Genomic DNA, 10,421 nt, shown 5'->3' on the forward strand with positions numbered 1-10,421 from the left:
TACTCCCTCCATCTCCTAAATTCTGTCCCCAGACACTTCTATTATCATGTTCATTTTGTAGATCAGGAAACGGAGGCATGAAGGGATTATATGACTTACCTTAGGTCACGCAGCTTGTCAAGATCTGCATTAGTCTGAGGTTCTGGTCCTCAAAAAATTCCCAGCCTGATGGGGAGAGGGAAATTTTCATCTAATAAGGCCAAGGCCCCATGGGGAATAAATGAACAAAGGGCCCCGTATTGTTAAAGCAACTTGCTTGAACTTTTAAAATAGACACAGAAAATATTTTACCCATCGAATTTGAACATTTTGAACCAGATTTCTTGCTACAAACACAAAAACTTGTAACAATATAATTCAGTTGTCTACCATTACATATAAGGAAGATGTTCAAAGTGAGAGATAGAAACAAGAGAACAGAAAAAGAAGAGATATGGACATGGGAAAGTCCAGATATGGATAAGAAAAGAGCAACAGCACAGGAGGCAGTGTATTTCAGAAAAATATTGCTACAGAAGGTTGATAGTTATGTTGCATTTGTATATTAACAAGGTCTTTATTTCTTATTTCCTGGCCTGTGAACTTCATGAGCTAAGGACTAGGCCATCCTATGGACTAAGGATCGTGAATACTTCTTCCTTACTGCATTTAGATCTTCCCTTCCCAACTGTCCTGGGAAAATGGAGAGGAAAGTAAGTCAAAGGGAGACTCTTCTGAGCCCATGGGAGAAAAGGAAGGGTCAGGGTCCTGGGAGCCCAGGTATATCTGCCTCCTCAGATTTGCAGCAGAACCCAGTAGATCAGGCAGGGAAAATCTCTCTTGAGTTTGCCATCAAGCACATGAACAGAAGTTTCTGCATTAGTTCACTGTTCATTTGTGGTAGTTGGAGGGGTACCCAGAAACCTTTTAAGGGAAGGAGGAGGGGGTAAATCCCCACTAAACCTCCAAAACTTTTTTTAATGGGGTCTTGCTGTGTTGCCCAGGCTGGCCTCGAACTCCGGGGCTCAAGTGATCCTCTTGCCTTACCCTCCTGAGAAGCTGGGACTCCAGACATGTGCCACCATGCCCAGCCATGCCATATTTTTGAAGGACATAATTTTAACTTTACATGTGAAGAATGTTTGTTTCTTTTGTCCTTGTGGCTCCAGAAGTCAAACATCAATGACTCTAAGACCTTATTTTACACAGAAATGGCTTAGTTTGCTTATTCAGAGTTAGAGGAAGGAGGAAACTCTTTGGGATGAGGTAATTCATTCTATGATGGGGGTGAACTCCTGATTTAAAAAGATTTTTTAAAATCTCTTTAGAAGTGGAGGAAAGAATGAGTGGAGGAATTTTAAGTTAAATCTGCAACCTGTGCTTTTTTTTTTTTTTTTTGAGACAGAATCTCATTCTGTCACCCAGGCTGGAGTGCAGTGGTGAAATCTTGGCTCATTGCAATCTCTGCCTCTCGGGTTCAAGCGATTCTCCTGCCTCAGCCTCCTGAGTAGCTGGGATTACAGGCTCGTGCCACAACGCCCGGCTAATTTTTGTGTTTTTAGTAGAGATCGGGTTTCACCACGTTGCCCAGATTGATCTTGATCTCCTGACCTCAGTTGATCCACCCCCCTCAGCCTTCCAAAGTGCTGGGATTACAGGTGTAAGCCACTACACCCGGCCGGTGCAAAATAGCTTAGTTTTCTAAAGAAACTTACTGTTCTGAAAATATTGACAGGCTTCTGAAGGGCTTGCTCTGAACCCTGGGCCACCATTGGCCAACTCAGGGAGGGCTTATAGTAAGCCTCCAAAATCTGGCTATTCTAGGATGAACTGGGAACATTCAAAGATCATCTCAGGAAATCATAGAATCCAAGGATGCCTGGGCCAAAAAGAGCCCTAGACTCCAAGTCTAGCTCAATCCTTTAGTCCTTAGGGGAGTAAACAGAGTCTCCAAGAAAGGACTCCATGTGCCCCAGGCCTCATAGCTAGTTAATTGCAGAGCTGGGGTTTGAACTGTCCAAAAATTGCTAGAGGCCTCATTGGAGGCTCACATCTTAGGTGTTTATTAGAAGAAAAATACCTTCATCTGTGGTCACGATTCTCTCTAGATATCATTCAAATTGCTTTTTCTTCACCATGCTTGCCCTGCCATTCATTTCTTTTTATTATTGATTATTTTTATAGATGGAGAGAGTACAAGCGCAGTTGAGTTACATGGGTATATTGTGGGCGACTGCAGAAAGTCTCATCCCTTGCTTTTGGGAAACTGATGAAGAGCAGGGAACACAGGTCATCAACACCATGGGGGGGACAGCCTTCTGGTGGAGAAGGGAGAGTAATACTAATAATAGTGAACATGTATTGAGTGCTTACTGTGTGTTATGCCTCATGTCAAGAGTTTTATATGAGTGATATAGTTTGGATACTTGGTGAAGTCTATGCTTCTAGTACACCCATCACCCAAATAGTATGCATTGTACCCAATATGTAATTTCCCACCATCCAGTCCCCTCCCACCTTCCCACTTTCCCGAGGCTCCAATGTCTCTTTATCCACTCTCTAGCTCCCATCCATTTCTTATGGCTTCCCAATTCAGGTTTTCTGTTTCAGCTATGCCTTGTACCCAACGTGATTTACAGCAGGGTTTCCTTAAAGTGAGGTATTTGGAGCCCTCACCTCCCAGGAGTCACCTGGGAGGTTCTGGACTTGCAGGTTCCTGAGCCCCACTCCCACTGAAGAAGCAGCATCCCTGGGAGTGAGTGCCAAGGAATCAGTGATTGTTACACATGCTCTTCACTTCCAGCCTTCCTCCTTGAACCCTATACTCACACTTTGCCCTTATCTGTCATGGGAGTTTTGAAAACCCCACTATTTATTGAGCACTTCCTTTGTGCCAGGCACTGTGCTACTTTCTATGCATTGTCTCATTTATTCCTCACATGCTGGGATATGCTTTTCTCTTATGCTCAAGTGGACAACAGGGCAGTGTCCAGCTGGGTCAGGGGCCAGCCATCTGTCACCCCCATTTAGGAGCTGCTCCTGGGCACTGTAAGGACAGATGCTACTCCCAGTATGGCTTTTTCTTTTTCCTAGGTCATTAGGACTAGGAATTCTTGTGCCTAAAGTTTAGGGAAGCCTGACAGATTTCTGCTCTCCTTGGGTTCACTGCCACTTTTCTCTTCCTTCCAGGTAGTATACTCTAGGAGGAAGAGCTTGGGCACATCATTTACTCCTTCCTGGTTACTAAGGTTTGTTGATGTCACCTGCCCTCTCTGTCCTCATCTGTAACTCACCTGTGCTGGCTCTCAGTGCCTCAGTGCTCAAGCTGTCAGCAAACTTCCGCCTAACACCTGGCGCATCTTAAGTTCCGCCTTCTCCACTGGGAGTGGTGGCTCACGCCTGTAATCCCAGCATTTTCGAGGCTGAGGCAGGCGGATCACCTGAAGTCAGAAGTTTGAGAACAGCCTGGCCAACATGACGAAACCCCATCTCTACTAAAAATACAAAAATTAGCCAGGTGTGGTAGCACATGTCTGTAATCCCAGCTACTTGGAGAAGTTGAGGCAGGAGAATGGCTTGAACCCGGGAGGTGGAGGTTGCAGTGAGCTGAGATTGCACCATTGCACCCTAGCCTGGGTGACAGAGAGAGACTCCATCTCCAAAAATAAATAAATAAATAAAGTTCTGCCTTCTCGGTTGAGCCTTTTATGGTGACTCCAGCCTGCATGGAGAGGTCTGTTTTAGTTCTTTCTGTTGCTGTAGATGGAGCCACCCACAAAAGTACCTTCTGATCCCTTCTGTGGCTTGACAGCCTCCTATATTGTTTCCCCTTCACTCTCACTTTCCCTTGTTCTTTGACCTCATTTACATCTAAATCTCAGCATACTAGCCTTGCTTTGCTGTTCCCTGCCAATCTCAGCTTTGCCATGTGTTATGGACACCCTTTTCTGGCTTGATCTTACCCCTCTGCCTCATTTCTGGCCTCTAGCACCCTGTACTTCACATATAAGTAAAGTGCATTCCAGCTTCTTGTTCCACACATCTTGGGCCTGCAGACTCCTCCTATATGTAGCCGGTGCCCTAGAGCGGGGGGGCCAATCTTTTGGCTTCCTTAAGCCACATTGGAAAAAGAAAAATTGCCTTGGGCCACACATAAAATACACTAACTATAGCTGATGAGCTAAAAAAAAAAAAAAAAGTCACAAAAAAATCTCATAAAGTTTTGGTTGTTTACTTATTTTTTATTTTTTTTTGAGACAGAGTTTCACAATTATTGCCCAGGCTTGAGTGCAATGGTACAATATCAGCTCACCACAACCTCCACCTCCTGGATTCAAGTGATTCTCCTGCCTCAGCCTCCTGAATAGCTGGGATTACAGGCATGCACCACCATGCCTGGCTTTTTTTTTTTTTTTTTTTTTATTAGAGACGGGGTTTCTCCATGTTGCTCAGGCTGGTCTCAAACTCCCGATCTCAGGTGATCCGCCTGCCTCGGCCTCCCAAAGTGCTGGGATTACAGGTGGAAAGTTGACGAATTTGTGTTGGGCCATATTTAAAGCCATCTTGGCCCACATGTGGCACAGGAACCATGGGTTGGACAAGCTTGCCCTCAGTTTAACAATGAGAATCCTTGTTCTAACACATGATAATTTTGCCTCATCTTATTTGATAAATGTGAGAACTGAGGCCCAAGAAGGGGCTATGACTTGGGCAAGGCTGCAAGGACAACTTGTTGGAAAAGCAGATCTCAGGACACAGGCTTTGTGATTCCTAATATAGTTCTATTCTCAGTTGTTTCATGTGTATTCTTTCTCTTTGTCATCAGGGAATGGGTCATTTTCTGTAGCACTTATTGGCTCTGGAGTCAAATTGCCTAGATTCAAATTCTACATTCAGAATTCGAACTTGTCATGTGCCCCTGGGAAGTTACTTAGCTTTTTTGTTTCCTCAGCTACAAAACAGGAGAGAGTGAAAATAACTAGTACCTACTTCATAGGATTGCTCTGAGGATTAAATGAGATGTTATATCCAAAGCACTTCAAACAGCATTTGCACATAGTCAGTGTCAAGTAAATGTTAAGGATTTTATTTTGTCATTGGCTACACAGAACCTAGAACAGGTCCGAGCACATAGTAGATGTACATAAAGACTTTGGGGTTACTAATGAGACAGGTTCTGGGAAATAATGTTCTGACTTTGTTGTCTAGTTCAAGGGGAATGATTCCGATGGTGGATATTTTAGGCCAGGTGGAAAGAGAGGGTGATGCCACGGCTGGGGTAAAAGGAAAGATTTGGGGCCAGAGAACCTTTGAATAACTCTTCCTACAACTTCAGGTAGGGGGCTGCCTCTGCCGAGCTGCAGGGTTGTCTGTGGGGTTAAGAGTTAAAGAAACCCGAGGCTCAGATATCACCTTGACTGAGAATGTCCAGTGATCTTAGATTCTTGTAGGCATTTTTATTTCTTTTCTAAACTTTTTTTTTATTTTGTATTTTTTGTAGAGACGACATCTTGGTATGTTGCCTAGGCTGCTCTTGAACTCCTGTACTCAAGTGATCCTCTGGCCTTGACCTCCCAAATTGCTGGGATTGCAGGCATGAGCCACTGCACCTGTCCATGACATTTTTATTTCTGTGGGTATGTGCCCTCTGGGGACAACGGCATCACCCCTCCTTATGCCTAGTCCTTTCCTGCTGAGATGAAATTCACTCAGAGACTTCTATATCCCTCCAGAACTAGGGGACCGAAGGCTATATTTATCATAACCATGGGGTGATGTTCAGATTGCTTTCCCCAACTCCCACCCTGTGGGCCAAAAGACTGCAAGATGAAACTAAGAAGTTACAAGGTGTCTGCAAAAAGGACACAGATTGTTCAGCTTGGACTGGGGACACATTCCTGAGAACTGGCTGTTCTTGCTTCCTTATCTTCCCTTCCTCCCCTGGCCAGGGAATGACTCCTGGTATCTCCACTCCTTGATGACTTTTGAATTCTAAGGGCAGGAGATGTCTACGTCAAATCCCACAGAATCCAATGAGCTATATAAAATTCACATCCTGCACCAGCACCCCCTTTTCTTCTACTTTTACTTTTTTTCTCTTTGGAGATTTTTACCTCCTCCCTCAACTGGTGTATTATTGACTGCTAGAAGCAGTAATAACAGCCACTGCAATAACTCAACAATAAGATCAAAAGTCTCAGACACATTCTGGTGGGGATGGGCTTGAGAATTGGCAGAGCATTTTGGGGCAGAGCCCTCGGCACCCAACACGCACTCAAAGCTGTGAAGTCCTTCCTTAGGTCCTCTCAATTCTGACTTTTTTCTTGAGTCTCCCAGTGTCCTCATGCTTTCCTGTCCCTCCTCCCCAGTGTTGGAACAGCACTTCAGCCTGACCACCCGAGAGTCCCATGCTACAGACCTATCTCCTTTAAGTTAAGATCCCTCATCACAATATATGTATCTAGTGGGTCATTTTTGGCAGGACTCTGTTTGTTGTTAAAACGATCCACAAATATCTGCAAAGGTGTTAGGGGCTGATGAGCTATTCTGTTTTTGGGTCATGTAATAGACCACTAAGGAAGATTCTTTGGGGCAGGAGTGGAAGGGCATTTCATACTAACCAGATTTTGAGAAGTGAGGAAGGAGAAGAGTATAGTGGTCAAATCATGGGCTTTAAAATCCAGAACTGGATTTGAGTCCTAACTCTATTACAACTTGTATGACCTTGTACAGACTACTTAATTTCAGCAAGACTCAGTTTCCTTATCTGGGAAATTAGAGTGAAAAGAATAAAAACAAAATAACAATGCCTGCTACATAGGACTCTTGTGAGGCCTCAGTGAGATAATACACGTAAAATAATTTCTCACAGTGCCTGCCTGGTACAGACTGAGCACCCAGCAATTTCATCAGTTAGATGAATTGTATAATATTAACTTCCCCTCACTGCACAAGAACAGAGCCTTTGATGATAGCATTTGTGGACTGAAAGATGAAATAGGAGTCCCTGTCTGCTACGCTTTGAGGCTGCTAGAGAGCTCTCAGAAAGGACCTTTTAGGCCAAGTTCTTTGCACGTTCCCTGGATGACAATCAAGGTGTTCAGAGGTATTCCTGAAATGGGCTTCCTCGTGATGGCGAGGTGGAGAGGGTAGATTCCATTATTCTCTGGCTTCCTAGTGTGTAAGAAAGGCTTCAGTGACAATTGCTCTGCAGCAAGTATCTGAGGCAAGCATCCCCTAGAGCATGTTTGGGCATCTGTTTGATGATTCAGATGCTCAAATACCCACAGGTGAGGGTGTGGAATGTAGGGAGTGACCCTCTCTCCGTGGTGTGTCTTGCCACTGACATCCATGGGCATTTGGAAGATTGACTTTGCAGAATTTGCTGAAGATGTCATTTTAAGTAGTGTACTATCACAATAGTCAAGATATGGAATCAATGTCCATCAACAGATGAATGGATAAAGGAAACGCAGTATATATACACAATGGAGTACTACTTGGCTATGTAAAAGAGTTAAATCCTGTCAGTCACAGCAATGTGAATGAGCCTGGAGGACATTATGTTAAGTGAAATAAGGCAGACACAGCAAGGCAAATACTACATGTTCTCGTTCATATGTGGAAGCGGAAAAAGTTAATCTCCTGGCAGTAGAGAGTAGAATGATAGTTCCCAGAGACTGGGAAGGGTGTATGGGTGGCAGGGGTGAATGAAGAGAGGTTGGTTAATGGGTACAAACACACAGTTAGGCAGAAGGAATCAGTTCTAATGTTCCATAGCAGAGTAGAATGACTGTAATTAATAATATATTGTATATTTCAAAATAGCCAGAAAAGAGGATGTGAAATGTTCCCAACACAAATGATAAATATTTGAGGTGATATCTACTAAATACCTCACTTGATTGATTATGCATTCTATGCATGTAACAAAATATGACATGTACCCCATAAATATATACAAATAAATATGTACAAATGTATCAATACAAAATTTCCAAATTAAAAACTATAATAGGCCAGGCACGGTGGCTCACGCCTGTAATCCCAGCACTTTAGGAGACCGAGGTGGGTGGATCATGTCGAGAGATCAAGACCATCCCGGTGAACATAGTGAAACTCCATCTCCACTAAAAATACAAAAATTAGCTGGGCGTGATGGCACATGCCTGTAATCCCAGCTACTCGGGAGGCTGAGGCAGGAGAATCACTTGAACCCAGGAGGCAGAGGTTGCAGTGAGCTGAGATCGTGCCACTGCACTCCAGCTTGGCGACAGAGCGAGACTCTGTCTCATAAATAAATAAATGAATAAATAAATAAAGTTCCACCAAAGCCATGCATCAGCTTCTGCTTTGGGTAGATACCCACCCAGGGCTCTCAGAGCCAGAATAAATGGCCATCAAGATTGTTCTCCTCTATCCAGGTTCCCATGAGGGTGCTCACACCTGCTCCTAGGAGCACAAGCAAACAGAAGTTCAAGGCTAGTTAGCTGGCCCCGAGCTTGCTGAGATCTGTTGCTGCTCTTGGTCCCTGCTGGGCAAATGCCAATCATTCTATCTATATCCCACAGCCCTGATTTGTGCACGGACGTAGTTGTATCCTGGGTGGAACTTGGTGTCAAGCCCATCTCCCACCAAATGAACTCTGCCAATCAGTGGAGTGACTCTCCACAATGGAACCCTCCTGACTACTGGTGGACTCATGGAGTAGAACTTCTGGGGCTCATCGTGCAATGTCAAGGGCAGCCATCTTCATTATGGAGTGTCCAAAGACTGCATTTCAAGAGCTAACTGGACATCTGGTGCCCTCCTGCCAACTTCCTGCAAGGAAAAGAGGAAGCTGGGGGTGATTATAGCCTCCTTTCCCCTAAAGGATACCTTATTTTGCAATTAAGGAGTACAGGGGCCCTTTCTGATACTTTCATTTCAGGTGGTTCCTGGTTCCTCAATGAGTTGACATCCTGGCATCAGACACTTCCTCTAGAAGAATCCGGTCACCACCATTCTCTCCCCTTACCATGCCTCGGAATGTTCAACTCCAGGGCTCTTTAGCCACTGCTTGGTGGATACACACACTCCTGGTTGAGGGCACAACGTACAGCAATAGTTTGGAAGGGTGGGTCTGGTGGCTCATGCCTGTAATCCCAGCACTTCGAGAGGCAGAGGCAGGAGGATTACTTGAACCCAGTAGTTTGAGATCATCCTGGGCAACATAACAAGACCCCTCCACCAAGAAAAGTTTTTTTAAAAATTAGCTGGGTGTGGTGGCACATGCCTGTAAGTCCTAGCTACTCAAGAGGCTGAGGCAGGAGGCTCGCTTGAGCTCAGGAGTTCCAGGTTACAGTGAACTAAGATTATGCCATTGTACTCTAGCCTGGGCAACACAGTGAAAACTTGTATCAAAAAATAAATAGTTTGAAAGGGGTTAAAGACATTGTCTTGGGGATAGGGAAAGCCATCTCGAACAAGCTGAGACTTTAACGGGCTTTTGCATGTTCTAACATTTTGCAAGGTCTAATCAGTCCAGCTGACAATTCGCTTGAGAGAGTAGCAAGTTAAGTTGTTCGTAAAGAAGTGTTTGCAGTGGGGTGCGCTGGGGGAAGGAAGCATCTAATCCCCTCGTGTGCTTCTATACACAGGTCTGTGTTGCAGCTTACATGGCTCCAAACCTACCCCAGTTTTGGCTTCATCTGCAATTAGAGCTAGAGCCTCTAGGACTCTATTAGTCTTCTAATGCTGTGTTACAAATGATAAAAAAAAAAAATAGTGTCTTATGACAACACAAATTTACTGTCTCTCAGTTTCTGTGACCCAAGAGCCCAGACTGGGCTTAGCTGAGTCCTCTGCTCAGGGTCTCACAAGGCTCAATAACTGTCAGGGCTGAGGTCTCCTCTGAGGTACAGGGTTATCTTTTAAACTGAACTGTTGTTGGCAGAATTCAGTTTTTTGAGGCTGTAGGGTTGAGGTTCCTGGTTTCCTTTTTTTCCCCTCTGAGGCAGGGTCTCACTCTGGGTCACACAGGCTGGAGTGGAGCAATCTCGGCTCACTGCAGCCTCAACCTCATGGGCTCAATCAATCCTCCCATCTCAGCCTCAACTGGGACTATAGGCATGCGCCACCCTGCCTGGCTACATTTTGTATTTTTAGTAGAGACGGGGTCTCCCTATGTTGCCCAGGCTGGTGTCAAACTCCTGAGCTTAAGTGATCCTTCGCCTCAGCCTCCCAAAGAGCTGGCATTATAGGTGTGAGCCACTATACCCTGCCAGAGGTTCCTGGTTTCTTTATGGCTGTTAGCTAAGGGATTCTGTCAGCTACTAGAGGCCACATGTCATGCCCTGCCATGTGGCACTCCACAACATTTAGTTACTCCAAGGCCATCAGGACAGCATCTGCTGCAGCTTTGACTCTCTCTGGCTTCTGTTATCTGACCTCTAATCCCTCTT

The sequence above is a fragment of the Aotus nancymaae genome, unplaced genomic scaffold, assembly GCF_030222135.1.
Source record: "Aotus nancymaae isolate 86718 unplaced genomic scaffold, 86718_ANA_hifiasm-v0.15.2.pri h1tg000004l, whole genome shotgun sequence".
Lineage (NCBI taxonomy): Eukaryota > Metazoa > Chordata > Mammalia > Primates > Aotidae > Aotus > Aotus nancymaae.